A 20,458-nucleotide genomic window follows, 5' to 3' on the forward strand; every position below is an offset into this window, starting at 1 on the left:
TGGCCCACGCTTCTTCATGCTGTTCCCTCTTACGGCACCCTTCCTGCTGTCTGCAGGCACCTCCAAGGCTGGGCTGATGTCAGACCCTCTCTGAAGCCTGTTCTCATCCCCACAGGACATCGTACATGCCTGTGGACCACAGCACATTGGAGGGACACGGCTTTGCAATGATGACACATCACCTAAAGCCAATTGGTCTCAATTCAGAGCTAGGCTCTACGGCTCACCAGCTGTGTGAGTGACTTCACCTCCGTGTGGGTGTCCTCACCTTTCCCACGGAGAGAGTGGCGGTACTGACTTCGCGGGACTTCTGAGACGGCTAAGTGCGTTAATACGTGTAAGATGCTTATGGTAGGGCCGCTCCTGGCACGTCAGTGCTGTTTAAGCACTTGTCATACTATATTATTTGAATAAGGTGTTTTGCATCCTGCCTTTCTGGGCCCTGGGGTTCGGTGGGCCTGTGGGCAGCAGAGGCCTGGGGAGCGCTGGTAGGAAACACAGAGAGGGGTCCTGGCTGCTAACCTTTCCCTTCCAGGCTCAGGGGCCACCAGCGTTCGGGAGAGCTGGGCCTGGGAATGTTTATGGTGCCCGGACTCCATCTCAGTCTGTTTACGGAATCACACGAGGCCCCAGGAGGACAAGGTCACCGAAATCTGACATGGACTTCAAGGCACTCAGGGTTTGTGAACTTTGTCTCTCACTGTTCCTCTCCCCTATGGGGACCCTCTGCACCTGTCCCCTCTCCCCTCACCAGCCAGCTTTGCAGAAGGATGCCCATGATCCCATTCGGGGGGGCAGGAGATCCAATTCCAGGGCCTCCAGGGCTTGCGGAGGAAGTTGTTCACCTGTGCTCAGAAGCCAGCAAGGCCACACCTGAAGGGTTGGGGGCTGCTGTCCACCCTCCTGAGTACTTCTCAGAGCTCATTCCAGGACAGAAGGTGCGCACATGCCTGGGGACCGTCTACACTGGGCTCTACAGGAGGGGGATAGGGAGCAGGTCAGGGGTCTGGGTCTGGAAGGCAGAACCCAGGGCATGGTAATGGGGAGGGACCAGCTCAGGTCCTCACCCAGTCCTGGTGCAAAAACCCCTCATGAGTGGGGACAGGCCTATGCCTCAGGGCCTCTTCTGGTCTGAGGGGCTGAGACTCAGCTCTCAGGCAGCCAGGCGAGATCTGAGTGAGCAAGTCCCCCAGATGGAGCCCTAATGTCCCTCTTTAAAGGGGCACCTGGCAAAGCAGAAGGAACAACTCAGAGCTGCCACGTGGCGGATCTGGGGTGGGGGAGGCAGGGCCCAGAGACCCTTGGAATTCCAGCGCGGAGCTGGAGGGAGATTAAGGCAAAGCTGCTAAGTGCTGCCCCTGTTCCCATTACTATTCCCATGGGAGCTTGAAGTGGGGAAACCCTTTCTGTGTGGGACCCTCCCACATGGTGGGGTTCTTCACATCTCTGGACCCTGCCCACTCTGACTGCAGGGTGGATCCATCCCTGCCTCGACGGTCCCTGGGACAACCACACCTTACACATGTCCACTGTCCACCCTCCTCTGTCCCCCACAATTTGGCAAAAGAAGAGCAGGAGTGGGCTGCTCCTGACTAACCCCACCCTGTCCCCCGGGAGCTCCTGGTGCAGGGGTGCAGGGTGACAGAAGGCCAGGGGCCCATTGTCTGAGGATAGGCTTGTAAACACACGCCTCTGGGATGGCCTGGAGCCTCGCTTTAGTCTGCACTGTCCCCCCCGGGGACGGGAGGTGGGAGAGCCTGTGGTACGTCCCTGCAGGTTAACTGGGGGGTTGAGTGCAGCTGAGAGGACTGGGTTGGCTCTGCCGGCATCCCACCGTGGGCCCACAGTAGGCAATGAGTTGGTCCTATGGCCTCAGAGCTGGGCTTCCCAGCTCTCCCTGTGGTCCCTGAGGGCATCCCTCTCCCCGTTCTCCCCTGTTCTCTCTCGCAGGGACGGCCAGAGCAGCATCCAGTCCTTTGTTTGGGCTTCTTTATCTTCCTCAGGTAGGGCAGAAACGCGTGGATGCTTTTCTGTGCAGGACCTTGGTTATGGGTCATAGGAGAGTGTGGTGTTCATCTCCCTGCTCTGTGAATGCAGACGGGACCCAGGAGAGCAGAGTGGCTGTGGCTGTGGCTCACCTGTCCAGGGACAGGACGGAGCATCAGGGGCCACCCTGCACCCTGGCTTCCTCTTCCTTTCCTCTGCTCCCGTAGAGCTGCCTTCCAGGCACACCACCCCTCATTCCACTTAGCAGCTCCGCCCCAAACTCTCCCTTTCATGCCCCCCACAGCCTCGCCCTATAAACTCTCAACACTCCAGATCGCTGATCCCAACACTCCCAGCACCTCCCCATCCCCTTCCCAGCATGGTCCTGGGGAATCTACCCAGCCCACATCCTGGGTCTCTCCTACCCTCCCCTTTCTATGGGTCTGTGGGAATCTGACTCCCCTCCTATCTACTTCCTTTTCTTCCAGTAGAGGTAGAAACAGAATGTTGCAGTGGGGTGGGAGCCCCAGGCTGAGACCGCCGCTCTAGGGTTGGGAGAGAGCCAAGAATCATCCTGAGGCTTTGGCATGGGCCCCTTTTCCAGATAGTAGATGAAGTTAAGGCAGAATGGCCCTAGAAGAGAGAAAGAGAGCAAGAGACATGAAGTCCTGAAAGCACTATGTATAGAAGAATCCCATTTTAAAGGCATTAGAACTCCATATTCAAAGGAATCATGGAGTCAATCCTACTTCAAACCTAGGACTTTTGATAAAGCAACCCATTATGCCTTTTCCTTCGTAAACTTGCTCAGAGTGGCACACACATTCATTTGGGAGCCACAGAAATCTTCAAGTGATAGAAGAACTGTCTAAATCCTAGTCTTTGACTCCTGTCTTCTGGGACATTCAGGGTGAAGGTGGTCACAAATGGTGCACTCCTGGGTTGAGAGATCCTAGTTGGAAGGAAATCCATCCTGGAGAGAATTCAGTGCTCATGACCTTGCCTCCTCTTTCAGGGTCTGGGAGGAAGTCTTGAAGGCTGTCTTCCCAAGTCCCAGTCTTATAGCAGATGACACAGAAGGCTTTGCTGTTGTCTCTTGAAGAAGCTGTGACACGGGCACCATTTCTCCAAAGGTAGAAAAGTACAGATGACATTTCTAAGCTAGTTAAACACACAGCCCTGGAGGCAGGCCACGCGGGTGTGCACCCCAGCTCCACCAACCCCCAGTCCGTGTCCTGTGTCACCATGTGCCTCCTACACCCGGGCAAGGTGGAGCTGCCCCAACCTTAACTTGCAGAGCTGTTGCCAGGATCGAAGGAGTTTGCAGGTGTGAGGCGTCCAACCTGTTCACGGCACGTTCTTTCCCTGGCTGCTGTGTTGCCTGCCTGTCTGGGGACTCAACCTGGAGACCTTTTCATCCACAGCCACTAGCCGCAAACTTGGGGCCAGGTTCTGGGCTAGACAGTGAGCACGGTGCAGGGAGGGAGACGAGCTGTGCCGGATGGGGAAGGAATGAGCAACGGCTGCGGGGGGACCACCGCTGAGCTGGGGTTTGTGGGAAGGACGGGCTCAAGGGCCTGAGGGAGTCGGAGAGCGTGACACGGGGGTGTGGCTGTGGTAGTGGGGCGGCCGTGCGGGGGGAGGCCAACGGCCCCACACTAGACCAGTGGGCTGCTGTGTGTCCAGAGAATGACTCTGGATGTTGGTCTGCAGATGAGAAGCATTCAGGGTTTGATGTGTTGGTTTTAATTCTTAGAACAACTCTTTTGCTGATATCAAAGTTATAGTGAAACAATTTTGAAGACTCAAAATGCAAGTACCAAGTGAAAAACAAACAACCAAACAATGAGTGGTCCCAGAATTGACCAGAATTTTGGAGCACTTATTTCCAGAATTATGTACTCATCCCATCAATGACCAGGCTTGGTCCCTCACCATGAAGGGTCCCATCGCGCTCCAGACGGAACAGAAGTGCACTTGGAGGACAGAGATCCTTCAAGCCCCCGTCAGTCTGAGCCAGTCTCCCGTCCCACGCATGCTCCAAACACACCTCCCTGTCTTGCTTTTCCTTCCTCCTTCTCCCAGCAAACACATCCAGTCTTGACCCTTCATCAGAGTGAAACAGCTGCAAGATTGACGGGCCTTTCTCTTGTTAGTTCATTGTGTTTCCTGCCCAATGACTCCTCCAGTTACTGGTGGGGAGTGGCAGGACCTGGGGTGGGGGGTCTCGGAGATCTAGTTCCCCTTCTCTTCCACCGGTGGGACGAAATACTGCATAAGGGGGCAGAAAACTCCAGCTTCTACCCAGGCTTTGCCCTCCCCCTCCCCCTCTCGCCCGTACTCCTCCCCTTTTCACTCCTCCCCCTCCTCAACCCTCCCCCTCCTCAGTTCTCCTCCTCCTCCTCTCCCTTTTCACCCTTCCCCCCTCTCCCTCCTTTCCCTCCTCCTCCCCCTCCTCACCTCTCCTCCTCTCCCTCCTCTCCCCTACCCCTTTGTCTTCCTCTCAGCATGCTGCCTGGGACCTTGACTAGGTACCACTTCGCATGGTCAGATTCCAGTGCACCTCGGTAGCCCCTCTGCCCTTCCTCACTGGGCTCTGCTTCCCCTCCAGTTTGAGGCCCTGGAGGAGTCCCTGAGCTCTGCTCCACTCACCTCCAGGCCCCTGTGGTCTCCTGTGTCAGGTGCGTCCTGGCTGCAGCCGGCTTCCCGTGGCTCTCAGGCCCCCAGAGCTCTGCGGTGCCGCCCGCATGGGGCTCGTCCTCCTTGTTGAGTGTCCAGCCCCTGATACAGTCTCGGCCCATCTTTATACGCCAGCAGGGAAGCGGGACTTGGCGAGGGTTAGAAGTACAGGCTCAAATCTCTGTCTTACAAAGAAATTTTATGATTTCCTCTAAAAGAAAAAATCAATATATCATTAATGGTACCTTTAGAGAAGATGAAATGTATGAACAAAGACTACTTTGACCATTCTAGGAAGGTCATGCTTTACAGACCCGATCACGCGCTGAAAGCTCTGAGGACCTCCGGGAGAGCTTGGCGGCGGCTGCCGTCTTGCCAGCCTTACCGAGGGAGGCTGCGGATTGATCGTCTTGGCTGGTGGGTCAGTGGCAACCCCTCAAGCCCCTTTCTTAATGGGCCCCTTAGGAAGTTGGCCGACCTGCCTTCTGTGCACGCGGCCAGCTCAGGCCTCTGTGTACTGTACTTATCTTGCAGCGAGAAGCCCTTTCCGAAGACGGAGAGGCTCCAGTTTAGCTGAGAGTCCCCTGCTTTCCCCTGGGCACGGGACGGGGTTAAGGTTTGGAAAATCACCGAGTTCTTGACCTGTGATGAAATCTGGATGCTGTCCCTTTCCTTCCTCGGAGGTGTTTGTTTGTTTGTTTATTCTAAAAGATCTTCAAATTTCAAGCGGCAATTGGATAAAAATCGCACCTGCCCCCTTTGTAAGGGTCTTCATAGCTCACCTAACACCCCACAGCCCGGGCCGCATTTGCTCCTTATAGCTCAGGGGAGGCCGCTAAGCAGGGGTTGCCAACCTCACTTCACAGATAAAGAATGGAGGTCGAGACAGGTGGAGGAACTTGCCTAAACCTGCGCCATAAATTAGTGAAAGAGCTAGGATTCAAATCCAGACCTCTGACTCCTACGCCTGTGAATGCTCTACCAACCTCAGAGACTGACTTTAGTTCCCGGGAGTGATAGAGATTTCAGGAATGAGATATTATCTCTAAAGTGTATCTTTGACATTGAAGAAGAATCTCCCAGCCTAAACTCTAAAAAATATCCCACAATTCTTCCAATCTTGTTGACTGAAATCAACAAACAATGCAACGAACAACAACAAAACTCCCTTTATCCCCTTAGATGCATGTCAGGGGCACAAAGAAGCAGATGGGGTCCCCAGAAGTCGACTCTGATTACATCTCGGGGCTCAGCCTCACCCTCTGCTCTTTTCAGGGAAATACCATTCCCATCACATTTTATTTTCAGTAGGTTTCAATGGCTTGACATTCAAAAGCTTACACAGTAACAAATGCGGTGAAATTCTCTCTCTACTCCATTCTCTATTCACGCAGCACCCAGTTTCTGTTCTAGGAAGTAACCCATGTGTCTGTCTCAAGTGCCCTTGAAAGAGAAAACAGATACATGCAAATAGGTATCTATTAGCCCTTCTGCATGACAGTGTTAGTGCACGACGGTGCACATCGTTCTCGTGCTTGTCTTCGCTCTGCCTCTCGGAGCCTGGTAGGGGCGTCCACAGCCCTACTGCGGTTATAGTATCCCCTCTTGATGGGCATTTGCAGGATTTCCAATCTCCTGCTATCATAAGCAGTTTCGATGAATAGCCCTGGGCAACCGTCATTGAGCTATTATCCCTAGACGTGGGATGTACATGCATTTATAACTTTGACAGATAGAGACAAACTGCCCTCCATAAAGGTGGTGCCAATACACACCCAGGGCCACAATTGGTTCCCATCCCTCTTCACTCAACTCATTGCAAATCTTGCTGCCAGATGCCACCTGCGTCATCATTATAAAGCCTCAGCAGTGTGACAGCCACACCATCTCAGCTCCTGAGAGGCCAGTGAAGAAGACAGCAGACCCCTCTCGGCAATGTCACCAGTGGCCTTCATGTTGCCGACTCCAGGGGGCACTTTGGACTCTGAGCCTACGGACCCCGAGCAGCATTTGACACCTGCTGCATGATCCTGCTCCTGTTTATTCAGGTGATGCTTTCCGTTTCCTTGGCAGTTCTTCCCAGCTGTTAAGTCAGGAGTTTCCAACCTTGTTTGCACATTAGAATCACTTGGGGGAACTTTTAAAAATTTGAATGCTCAAGTCACACCCAAGACCAATCCAGTCATAAAATTATCATCTCTAAATGCGGGACCCAGACATCAGCATTCTTGAAGCCCTCTGCAGGACTCTAATGCACAACGAAGGGGAAGAACAACTTCGTTAAGCGGTGGGCTTCATAGGGATTGATCCACTTCTGTTTTCCTATCATTATATCATCTCTCCAGAAAATTCCATGCATAGTCACGGCTTTAATTACCCTCTACCTACAGATGACTTGCAGATTTACACCTCCATCCAAGATCTTTCCTGCATGCTCTGTATCTGAGTGTGGACCTGGCTTAATCTCTTTCTCACAGACACCCCAAATTTAATGATCCAAAACCAAGTTCATGACCTTCGCCCCTCAGACTTGGTGCTTTCCCGTTGTTTCCATTGTGGTGAACGGTACCACCTCCCACGCAATTGTCCAGCTCATAAGCGGACGGACCTTTCTGGATGCTTCCTCCTCCCAGCCTCCTTGCTGGTCCATCTGCTTGTACTCTGCACCCCCTCCAGCCGCTGCACCGTACTGCAGCTGGCTGATGGCTTCCGAGCACAATCACTCCGCTTGCCACAAGCTCTGCAATGGCTTTCCCTGAATAAAAACATATCTGTCGCCCTGGCCTTCCCTAGCGGTGCTCTTGCTTTCCCCTCTAGCCCCCTCCCATCACGATCCCCACCACTCTTTTGTTTTCCAGTCACCCAGGCTTCTCTCAGTTCTCCTATACTTTGCTCTTTCCTTCACACCTGGACCTGGCCTCTGCTGTTCCTGTTCTCAAAATACTTTTCCCTCCCCTCTCAGCCTGTTTGAATCCTTCTAGCTTTATAGATCTTACAGATGTCTGCTCAAGGGTTTCTACCCAGGGGAAGCTTTGTCTGCCCTTGCAGAACAGGCCGGGCCAGCTCTCTCTCTGAGTAACCCCAGGGAACTATCTTTCCATCGTGGCAACTGCACAATTACAATTTTGCATTTGCTGTGTGATTCTTTGATTGACAGCTCTGTCTGCCTTTGGACCATAAGCTCTGCGAAGGCAGGGATGGTGGCTCTTTTACTTTGCCATTGTATTCCCAGGGCCTTGTACAGTGCCTGGAATCGTATAGTAGGTGCTAATACGTACTAAAGAATAAATGAACTGCGAGGTTGACTGCCTCCCTATGTATAATTGGGGAGAAAGAGGCCTGAGGAGTCAAGGGACTGCCAGTGATCACTGGGCGAGGGCAGGATGGCCGAGAGCACCTTCAGTTCAGAAGGAAGATTCCAGCAGCAGCCTCATGCCTCTGACCCTTTGGGCACTTTTCCTTCTTGCCATCTTCAGTTCGAGTCAGGTGGCAGCTCCTTCGGAATGAGAGTTATCGATGAAAATCATTCCCGTTTCATAACTTCTAACGGGACTACATAAATACTTGAGCAAAATATGGAGAAGTGTTCACAGTAGCTGCATCTCATAAGGGAGATTTACAGGACTATTAAAATTATGAGACTTCTTCCACGACAGAGCAGCTTTCACAAGCTGCCCCGCATGACTTCATCTCCAGGCTCTGCAGAGTGTTTATTTTTGTGTTTTCAAAATACTGTATTTCTTCCGCCGTTAAATTTTATCTCAGCGGCGTTGTTTTAAAGCACCAATTTCTCCAACTCTTCTGATCTTCTCATTCAGCTCCAGAATACGTTGCTTTGGAAACCCTCTGGAGAACAGATGGGTCCAGGGCACGGCTGCAGGGACCGCACTGGGTGGTGACGCGCAGCATGAGGCTTCTGAGGAGTGTAAGTGCGTGTGCGTGTGCACGCGTGTGTGTGTGTGAGGGCCGTAGGCCTGCTGCTCTACCATTGGCTGTGACTTCTTGTCAGAGGTGGGATGTTCTAACTGTGGGATGACAGCTAGGAAGGAGCCGATCTCAGCCGGCTTCTGACCTCACTTTGGCCGTGGAGGCGTGGGTCTGCCTGTCTTTATTTCCTCCATGGTGTCTGTTTTGCAACATGTACAAGATATGAACTTGAGTCTTTCTGGAGTGTCAACCATGCCTACTGCCCACATCCCCTAGCACGTCCCAGCATTGTCAAGGGCTGATGGAGTTTCCTTCCTCCATGAGGGGTTGACCTCCCTGACAGGAGCCCAGGCTCTCAGGGCAGAAGAAGGCAACCTTGTGTGGTGACGTGATACTGTTTCTGCTCCAGACCCCACTTCAGAGCAGAGGCTGTTTGAACCACATCAGATGGGAGACGTCTATGGTGTGTCGAAATGTGCCCAGGAAGGAGGTATGGGAACATCTTTAGGTCCCTGGGATTTAACATCACTGTGTTAGCTCTTATAAAAGTCCCTGGCCTTCCCATCCCAATGCCTAGGCCCTGCTATCCCCTTGCTAGAATGGCTCCTCCAACCCCTTAGCCCATCTGAGGAATCCAGCACAAATGCCACTCCCCTACCTGTTTGAAAGTGACTCTTCCCCATTGGGGTGACCCTTGCAGGCATTCTGGCCAGGTCGCAGGCTCTGCCCTGCATTCCCGGGTCGGTGCTCTGGGTCCAGCGCCTCTTTGGCACAGTCTCACTGTCTAGAAGGGAAGATTTACAGACTCAGGTGTTCGTGGGGGCCAGGCTGGTGAGATAAATAAGGGCAGCAGGTCTACGGGTGGCTGGATGAATCCTTTGTCACCATGAGAGAATGTGGGCTCAGTGTGGCCAAATTTTCCGATTTTCCAGGTGAAGCCAGAAATCTGGATTTTTTTTTTTAAGATTTTATTTTTTTATTTGACAGAGAGAGAGACAGACAGCAAGAGAGGGAAGACAAGCAGGGGAAGTGAGAGAGGAAGAAGCAGGCTTCCAGCAGAGCAGGGAGCCCGATGTGGGGCTCGATCCCAGGACGCTGGGATCACGCCCTGAGCCGAAGGCAGACGCTTAACAAATGAGCTACCCAGGCGCCCCCAGAAATCTGGATTTTTATGATTTTCTGATTTTTGTTTCATGTTACCCAAATTTCAAAACACTGCAGTCTGAATAAAGCATTCAAGGCCAGTGACCAACCTCTCAGTTAGACTCTTAGGGTCCATGACCTCACTTCCCCTACCTCCACATCCTTCCAATGTCCCCAGAGTCCTTTCCCTAAGAGGCCAAGGCATCTCCAAACCCAGCAGTAAGGCTGCCCAGGAAAGGTGTGGAAGGGGAGGGTGAGCCCAGGGTGGAAAGGGAGGGAAGTGTGACTTCTGTGGTTCGGTGGCAGACTGCAGTGGGGTCCCAGTCTCCCTGTGCTGGTTCTCTGTCACTCCCTTGCTCCAGTGATTAACTCTGCTATGTAGGAGCCCTTCCTGCAGTGGAGAAAGCTGGAAAGGAAAGAATCTTGGGGAATCCTGTGCACCAGGAGAGCCGCAGGACCAGGGACTTGGAGTCTCTGCTGGGCTCCACGCCCTGTTTCCTTAATGAGGTGCTGACACCTGGTTTCAAGCCCAGCACAGCAGCGCCTGGAAGCCTCAATTAGCTGCACCTGCGCCCCGCTCCCCCTCTGCCCCTCTGCCCACTGGGCTCCAAGGGCAGGGTCACCATCCGTGTTCAGTCCCATTAATTAATTAAACTTTGGGTGGGCTGGGGTGTCCATTGTAATTCACACAGTTTCATCAGGGCCCAGCCTCTCGATGGTAAATCAAGACAAGGAAAATGGTTTATTCAGGGTAATCCTAGTTAAACCAGATAAATTTCCTACGTATCCCACTGGCCCCATTTACAGAGGAAGACGGTGTGACTGGAATTGCTAAGGATGGATGCCTGCACATAGAGAAGGGGTGCTAAGAACCCGGCCTGGAGGCATAATAAAGCTGTTTCAAGGGCCACTTTGGCTCACCCTCACCATCAACGCCCCGGATGGCTAGGGTGGGAGGGGTACAGCTGGGGGCCAGGTCGGAGGGGAGGGATGGGGCTTGGCCGCAAGAGGATAGACGAGTCTGTCAAATGCTCCCTTACAAGGTGCCAGAGCTCCTTTTGGCTTCCAGCCTTCCCTTAAGAGCTAAGTTCCTGATTCTATGCTTGGGATCCCTGCGCTCGCCATTCTAGCTCCAGGAAGTATCCTTTATGGGCGAGACCTCATGTGAACACAAGGCCACCCAACCCCAGTCTGTTCTCTGGGCAGTCGGCTCCTGGAACAATGCATCCTATCTCTCTGCATGGTCTCTTGGTGCTCTCCATGCCCCTGACATCATCTGCGACCATTCCCCATGTGCCCCAGCCCCACAGGGGGACGAGAGAGAGAGAGAGAGAGAGAGAGAGAGAGAGGGAATGTGTGTCTTCACTGTTTTCCAGACATGCCAGACTTGGGGCTATTGGTCGCACTTGCCGCTCTGCCTTGGCCCAGCGTCACCCTTCCCCAGACTCTCACACGACTGGTTTCTTACCGTGGAGCAGGCCTGCACTCAAGCACCGCCCCCAGCAAGGTCTTCCTGACCCCCAACTCTCAGGCACGCCCCTCTATTTTATTATTTTCGGCACACTCTATTCTCACCCCAAATTCCAATTTGTTTTCCGCTTGTTTCTGTGTTCTCCATGGCAGCAGGGACCTCATGCACTTGATAAGGGGTGAAACCCTCAGTGCCTGGCTCAGTGCCTGGGACTTGGTGGCGCTGGACAGACAGCTGCTGAACGGAAATGTGAGTAGCTGCCAGGAGGAGTATGTGGGCTCCGGGTGGGGGTCCCTTGGCCCAGGTAGGACGTGACTTCTGCAGGTCGAAGTCCTTAGGATGGACACCTTCCACACAGCAGGGCCTTTCCTTCTACTTCAGGATCAGATCAAATGTTGCCTTCTCCATGCAGCCTTCCATGGTTTTTCTGCCTGCCTCTTAAGAATTATTCTCTGTTCCAACAGCCTCTTGCTCGATCACACCGGGCACTTCGTGCCCTGTGCAGTGTACCTGGGTATTGCTCTGGGTTTTAATGTCCCTGTTCCCCCTGTCTGACTCATTCCAGCCTCTCCAGCCCAGATCAGGTGCTTGGGATGGGTTTGGGAGTCGAGCGCTGGACCTGGATGTGAGAGGGCTTGGGAGGGCACATTCCACTCGGGGATGGCAAGTGTGAGGGCCTCAAGAAGTATTGCTCCTCTGTATCTTCAGGAAGGGAAGCAGGACACAACAGGCATAGGGACCTTTTTGAATCTGGTAAAATTCAGAGTTCTCCCATTTCATCTTCTGTCTCCCAGCTCTGTCCTAGGTGCTGCAGCGGGCCTGCTTTTCCCAAGTGAAGCCTTGCTTGTCCTCAAGAGCTTTCCTTCTGCTGAAACCTTACCAGCCCACATTCTGCTCTTGTAGTTGGACTGCAGAATGGCTGTTGTCAGAAAGCTCTCTGAGGAAGAGCCTTGGCCAAAGAGCTAATCGCTTAGGGAGATGACCATGCCTGGTAGTGGAAGGGACTATAGACGACTGAATGTTTGTGTCCCCCCAGAGTTCATACGTTAGATCTTAATGTTCAGTGTGATGGCATTAAGAGGTAGGGCCTTTGGGCGTGATTAGGTCATGAGGACGGAGCCCTCAGGAATGGGATTGGTGCCATTATAAAGAAAACCCACAGAGCTTCCTTGCCCCTTCCATCCTGTGAAGACACAGAGAGAAAGGGAAGTAGGTCCTCACCAGACACCAAATCTGCTGGTGCCTTGATCTTGGACTTCCCAGCCTCCAGAACCCTGAGAAATAAGTTCCCTTGTTTATAAACTATCCCCCACCCCAGTCTATGGTGTTTTGTTTGTTTCTTTTGGTTTTTGGTTTTTTTGGGTTTTGCCTTCTTTTATAGCAGCTGAAACAGACTAAGACAAAGGCGTTATGGTTATTGTTCCTCGGAAGGACCTTCTGGAAATGGCTTAAAGGCAGAAGCTCAGTGGGCATAGCCTGGCAGTGGTTGTGGGGGGGCTTATGGATAGGCTCAAAGAGAAGCGAGTAATGGTCACTGCAGGGGAGAGGTCACAGTCCTGCTGGCTATTTGTAAGCGTCCAGCAGAAGACAGGTCGCAATGCCATTCCTCAGAGACCATTTGGAGCCCTACATCTTGACCCTCTGCTCTTCCTACCACTTGGTCTCTGGAGCTCTGGAAAGGGTGATTTTTACAGACAAAGCAGATGAAAATGTACATAGAACACATTCTGCTCAGCACCAGTGTGTCCCCCTTTACGAATCTTTTTGAAGGGCTGAATAAAGATTCATTTTAACATAGAATTTGGTAAGACTTGTGTGTAAGGACTTCCCTTCTCTCGTCCCCCCCGAAACAGGAACTGGGGGGTTGAGATAGTAGGGTAATTTGTCATCTATGATAGATTCAAAAATCAAAGATTGTTAAGAGGACAAATGTACCTTTAGCATAACACAACCAAGATTGTGTTTGCAGGGAGAATTGCCAAGAACTGTGAAGGGTCTGAGACAGCAACCGACTTGCAAGCTGACAAGTTCGACCACCACAGTTTCATGGATATCAGAAGAAGACACGGGGTTCCTGAGTCAGAGACAAAGAATTTTATTACTCACAGCAATAGCAGTAGCCAAAGTATCAATATTTTTTGCAGCATGTTCCTGAACCCCAGTTCTCACAGGACAACGTATAGAGACCCAGGTGACATCTGTGCACTTGGTGGGTATGTTATGGGAGAGGAATCCTGAGCTTAGAGACCTTGAATCTTCCATAATGGGCAGTAACCAAGCCTAATCTTTTCTCCAGAGGGAGATGTTCTCTTTGTCTTCCAAGGCTATTCACCCTACAGTCATTATTTTTAAGATCATTGAGGACAAAGTCAGTCAGTTTCTCGGCATGCAAGATGTGCACAAACATGGGAGACCCGATGAGCTTAGAAATCTCTTATGTTGACCCAGTGAGGGCTTTTGCAGATTGTCTTTGCAATACAAGATGTGACTCATTTATTTTGGATACTTAGAAAGAACCAAAGAGAAACAAACTAAAATAAAGAATGCAACCCAGACTAGAAGGTCATTCTATGTCTTCTCTGTCCAGCAGTAGAAAACGGCAGAGGAAATAAGCCATACCTGGGGCCATGAACATATTCGGCAGGAAGACACTCAGGTCTGGAATAGAGGGTGCAGGGCCTGGGAAAGGATACAGGGTGGGGAATTCACGTGGAGAGAAGTGCAGGGAAGATGACCTTGGGGGAGGTGGGGGTGAGAGGAGATACAGGTTTTGACTGGACGCCAATGCCCAATTTTTCTCTTACCTCCTCATTTTCAGTTTTATCACTGGAAACGTGGATGAGGTGATTGAGTCTTTGCCAGGATTCTGAGGGTGAGGGGTCATATAGATAGGGAAGAAGTTACCTCTCCTGATGTGCCACCAAAGACCAGCTGCAGACACTGTCCATCTAGGCAGCGGGTGGTGAATCCCCTGGAGAGAGAGTAGTAGTGATTCTCTTAACATTTATTCTTTTTTTTCCTCTTAAAGGAGAGAGAGAAAAAGAGAGCAAGAGAGAGAGAGCGCCACGAAGAGAAGAGGCGTCTCGAGTAGTCCCAGATTGAAAGTGACTCTCATGACTATCTTACAGGAGTAGGCCCTGAGGACAGGTGCATCCAAGTCAGACAAACGGGTACAACTTAGCAAAGCATCAGAATGAATGTGAGTGTGAAGAAAATTCTTCTCCACGTGATAATTCCGAGGTAGTCAGGACCATAACTGCATTGTCTCTGGGGGTCACTAAGTCTAGAACTGAGCCTGCCGGGAAGGAGGAGGAGCGCTTGGAGATGCCACCCCAAATTCCAGACTTGAGAGCCTTTACAGTCCATTTTTGTCAGACAGTATTTACCGAGCCCACGTCTCTGCCTAAGGCTGGCCCCTTCGGATCTCTTCTTTTGGGGGCTGGGCATGTTTGTCCCTGTGAGACATGACATAAGGCTTACCAATGCCATTGGCCACAGCTCAGAAGAATGAGAAAGAAGCAGTGCACCCAAACGGCATTGGAGAGGCAAGGGGAGCTTCGTGTCACACTCAGCCGAAGCTGGGTAGAGAGCGTCCCTTCTGTGTGAGCAGCATGCATTTCCATTCTGCCAGAAGCATCGTGGCGTGCCCAACAGAGCCTCATGTTGTGTCAAACTGCTGTACAATAATCTTTAATGACGAATGCCAGAGCATTTCAAGTAGTGCCAAATGGGTCCTGAAGTGGAAACAGGGAAGCTGCTTCTGAGCATGGCAGGTGGCGGTGGAAACAGGGAGGCTGCTTCTGAGCATGGCAGCCTCGCCACCTTCCTGCTACCAGGGCACCGAGGGGGTGGTGAACGGACGGACACCCTTAATTGCCTTGCCTATGGGCCAAATGTCGTTCGTGAGAGATAAGTTCCTCAAATTTGGCACGTTGGAGCTGGATTTTGCTGTCAGTTGTGATGTGGACATAGACACAGAGGAATAGGGGGGCAGATCTGGTGGTGGCTCATCCAAGGGGCACGTCCTCGGCTGCCAACTGGACACAGGGGAAGCCCTGCCACCAGATAGCAGTATGGAGGGAGGGGGGTGACTCTATTGACCTTGGTAGTCTTTTCAGCTTGAGGATTTTCTGTTTGTGTACAAAAGACTTCTTATTCAGCATGTCTCAGGTGGGTGGGCTTTCAAGGTTGTCTTGTCTTACATCCCCCTTTGGGGGATGGATAAACTGAGGTTCAGACAAACAATTTACAAAAATAATTAAACTCAGAGTCACCTTCCCCCGTGAATGGGTGAGGAATAGGATTTGCTCCAAACCAACTGGTAAGTTAGGGTCAGAACTGGGACTCGACCATCAGTATGTGGGATTGGTGTCTCTCAAGATTAATATGAACATATTTGGGCATCTGCCTTGGAGAGGCCGCTACTTTGGACACTGAGAATATAGTGGGAGGTAGGATGGAAACATCCTTGACCTCACAATTTTTTCTAGAAATTACAGGGTGATTGGGTTCCTGGGTGCCAGGACTTGGCATCGTTTGTGAGGCTGACCCCCAGGGTGCCCTCTCTGGATCAGTCAACAGTGATTCCCTTGAGGACTAAAATATATGGAAACCCAAAACAGCACATACACGAGGGGCAGTTTCCCCAGACAAAGGGGGTTGGGGCGGGAAACATGAAAGAGGATATCCACCCAGAAATCATGTTTGGAAATTAGAAGTGATTCTCACATTATTGCGTTTGGTTGGTTAATGCTCTTCTTGGTTCTTTCTTGCTTCTCGTCGGGAGTGCTGTCCTCATCAGAGGATTGTCTCCCTCCTCATCAAGGCCGGAGTGGGGTATTCAGAAAGATTTAATTTTACGGTGTAAGGAAACAAATACTATTTATTTATTAGTATAATTAGGACGAGAGACAAAACACATCTCAGATGTGTTTGAGCATTTTATTGCTTCAGGTTTCTTCTTTCAAAACATCTTAAAATTAAGCCACGAAGCAGCATTCACAACCCCCCAATTGCCAGCAAGATGAGTCTCCCTGGGAAGGCGGGGGGCGCTGCTACAGCCGGATCACATGCACTTTATTCATTAGGCTGTAATAAGAATTTTACCATTTTCCATAAAGGTGCCATTTCAGATCCCACCAACAAATGAGCCAAGGTTCCAACAGGTGTGAAATTCTTCATCAGCATATGCATGAGGGAGCAGAATCACACCTCAAATATTTAAGATAAAACTCCTTAATAACAGCATGGAAGCAAAGCAGAATTACTGCAGAATTCGTGCTACCACCTGGGACCAAATGTGGATGCTCCTGAATGATTGTGACATCCCCGCCACAGAGAGCCGAGTGATCTGAACTTGCTAAATCGGGCTGGGTGGGCTCTGGAGCTAAGGGGATGGAGGCCCACAGAGAAGAGGGCAAAAAGGATCCCTTCTCAAGGAGTGGAAGCTGATGATCCCACTCTAGCCTCTCTGTCAGTGTCATCTGGTTAGCCCAAGAGCAGAAGACAAGGAACTTCCGCAAGAGTCAAGGATCCTTTGTACCAGACATGTGTTGATTTCTGTATCTTACCCATGCCCTCTTCTCTTAGTAAAAATAGTTTCTGGCCTTTAGGAGAGCACCTCTGTTCTACTATGTTAAGGCTCACTGGGATTGTCCATCAAAGCATCCTGCCGCTCCCACCCCAGTAGCTAAGGGACTAGCCTGATTGGGTTCTCTCTTGGGGCTTTGTCCAGTGGCACGAGGCAAGGCAGATGGGAAGGTTAGGGCTGAGAAGCTGCCAATTAGCCCCAACTGCCTGTGTCCCGGGAGTGGCCATTGGTGCTGTTTCTCTTATGCCTGTGTGTCTGCCTTTGATTCGGTGGGTCTCTAAGATCTTCCCATTACATTTTACTGTTGCTTAAGTTAACAACCAGAGTTGATTTCTATGCAGTTAGAGAACCTTGACTGATACAAAGATAACAAGAGCGACCACAGCACTCGCAGATGCTGTTTATTGAGCACTAGGAAACTTACAGATGTCACCCCATATAAAGCTCACTATGACACTCTAAAGTAGGTATTATGGTCCCCGTCTTATACCATGGGGTACTCAGAGGCACAGGCAGTCCAGGCCAAATTACTCTTTAAAACCCTATTTATAATCCCAAATGAAGTCCTCTTTGGTGGGAATTACAGCGTGGCTCAGGTTCCCACACTCAAGGTGAAAGTGACTTGAAAGTCATTTCCACCAATGGTAAGAGATCAGAAGGACACCTGTCTGACTCCAAGCATTTGTCTTTCTTCAGAATCAGTTGTTCACGTGCATCAAGAAACTTCCAAACGGGAGAAATGGACTCTCAGTGGAGGAGCCAGAGAGCTGGCTTCGAAGGGCCGAAGGTCTGTCATTGGAGACTAAGCAGAAATAGTGCCCACTATGAGATAAAACAGGGAGGTGGGGGTGCTTCTGGACTGAAGGCCTGCCGATGAAACCGGTCTCCCCAACAATGTAGCTGTGGTCTTGTAGAAGGTCCTTCAGGGCTGGCTTCAGGCCACTTGTGGATAAAGCCATGCACTTATCCAAGGCACACCGTGCACATGGTCTAGTTCAGAGGTTGCAATTTCAAATATGAACACAGCACTGGGTGTTATATGCAACTAATGAATCATTGAACACTTCCACAAGAACTTATAATATAATATATGTTGGCTAACTGAACATAATGAAAATTTTTTAAAAATTTGAAAACATTAAAAAAAAACAACAAATATCAACACAAGCCTAGAGCAAGTGGCACAATACGGAGTGAAGTGGGTCAGTTATTAACACAGAAGGACCGTGAGGTCTATGGCACAGTGAGGGTATCCAGCTCGTGGGGGGAGTGCCATGGACCCACCATTGGAATTTTAAGACCTTGAACAGTCAGAGACAGAATTTATTTGGAGGCAAGGATGCTTCCGAGAAATGAGGAGGGAATATTTTGTTCACTAGATTTTCTTAGAACTATTTGAGAGGATGCCTTGACCCGTGTGCATGAGGGGGACAACTGCCCTGTCTTTCCTCTACCTTCTAACTAATTACATGGGGAACCCGCAGCTACAAATTGGCATTTCATTTGCAAGTCTGGATTCCTGACTTCTCTAAAGCTCTGGTTTTCTGCTTTCTTTGTGTTGTGTCTCACCGCGTCATCTCTGATTAGCTAACAGGCCAATGAGAACCAGGCCCCACGAGGCTGGGACACGTAGTGACTGGGACACTGTGAAGGAGGATGATATGAACGTAAGGGGGACTTCACTGCTGTGTTGCAGACCTGCTCTTCACACAGCGTGTTCCCTGCTCAGGATGGCTTATCCCGGGGGAGGGGTCAATGAAGGGACAAGCAATTCTTGCACCTCGAGCGAGCCTGGGGACGTTCTGCCTCAAGGGGCAAGACGCACGTCTCTCCTGTAAGCAAAAGCCTGCCAAATGATCTTGTTTGGTATCTCAGAGCTGGCTTGTACCCCCCAAAAGATGGCACTCACTTTGTTAACTCCAGAGGCATCCATGGTGTGTCATTATCCATGCTAAAAAGATCCAAATAGACCCAATTATTCTGTCCAGGCTGTATTAAAGAAGGGGTTCTGATCTAATAGTTGGTGTATGTAAATCACTTCAGGAGTCATTTCATTTGAATAAGGTTTGCATTCACACTTAAATTCTCTATGATCTGAAGAAAAAATAGTCATTAGACACAGACAGGGCCCTCCTTTCTCTTCTTACTGCTACCGCTGTCTTCTAATCAACACCCCGGGGCTGAACCACCTGAGACCAAAGACGGTGAGTGAAATTTTCATGGTGATAGCAGGTTGGGTCCTCTGAGTGCAGCTCCCTACCCTAACCGCTAGTCACAGGAGGGCACGTGCTGTGCTTCTAGGAGCCTGTACTCTGAGACTTCCGCCAAGTTGCTGAGACCCCAGAGGAGAAGAGCAAAGAGAATAAAAAGCAGCTTTTCTTTCCTGTTTCCCTATTTGGTTATTGTGATGCTTCCCAAAGCCAGACAGGCACGATTCAGGACTGAAGCAGACCCAGGCAGGCGGCAGAAAACTGGGAACACACACTTTGTTTAAGAAAGACCAGGTATTATAAGGCTTAATGTCAAATCCTCTGAATATTTTTCAAGGGAAACGATACCTTAATTTTTCTGTGGAATCTCTAAGTGTTTAAAATGTTGGTAGAAACTCAACAAAATTCATTCATTCATTCATTCATTCATTCATTCATTCATTCATTCATTCATAGGCTCCACGCTCAATGTAGGGCTTGAACTCACAACACTGAGATCAAGAGTTGGGGCCAGCCAGGCCCCAAAGCTCAACTTTTAATAGGAAAGAAACCCTCAGCTTTTCAACAGACTTGGTGGCCCTGCAGGCTGGACGACAGCCACAGACCGCATATTCGTATGATCCAGAATCGCTCATCAGGCCTACAGCTCCTTTTTGCACCATCTGCATTGCCTGCAAAATGGGGTCTGTGAAGTGGGTCCAAGATGGATGAGTTTGGTAAGATGCTTTGTAGGCAAACAAGAATTTTACTGTTTATGCTCAACACCATTCATGCCAATGCCAGAGGCGTTTTAGCAGAGGCCGTGGAGCCAAGTGGCGATGGGGTAGGGTGGGTGGTCCGCAGGATCTTTGGCTTGGAAGTTCAGGAAGTTTCAGTCTGGAAGCGAGGACCATTAGGCCATAGAATACCAAGCAATTTCTGATCTGTAACTCGATGCTTTGGGAGTTCAGAAAAGACCCTGGTTTTCTTGTGAGAAAGAAAACCAGCCTGAATGACTGCCTGCTGCTCCTGAGTGTTGTTCCAAGGAGGCTTTGCTTCCCCAAATTCTTGAGACCCCTGGGAAGGAAGGGCGGCCATTAGTGAGCGCGCACTTCAGGAAGCGGTGTGTAGGCTTTGTCACATTGTCAGGAACATTTCACAGCTCTCTGAACGGTAAGGCTTTCTTGAGCATTTATGTAGGCTATGCGCAGACCATAATTTTGAGTGCTTAAAGCAGAGTTGCAAATTATAAGGGCTGTAAACTGAGAAAAGAAGCCCATACACATTGGCCCTGCTAATGGCCGCAGCCTAATGCTACAGAATAGTGTTTATGCAGAGTGCCCAGGGCGAAACTGGCAACACAGTGTAAAGCAGGGAGCTTTTCTGTGGAATTTCTGCGGAGGCCCACTTACCCAAGGAAAAGACAGGGAGGGAGATATTAAAACAACCATTTCCAGCTCTGATCTTGTGATG

This window comes from Ursus maritimus, unplaced genomic scaffold (assembly GCF_017311325.1).
Source record: "Ursus maritimus isolate PB19 unplaced genomic scaffold, ASM1731132v1 scaffold_19, whole genome shotgun sequence".
NCBI lineage: Eukaryota > Metazoa > Chordata > Mammalia > Carnivora > Ursidae > Ursus > Ursus maritimus.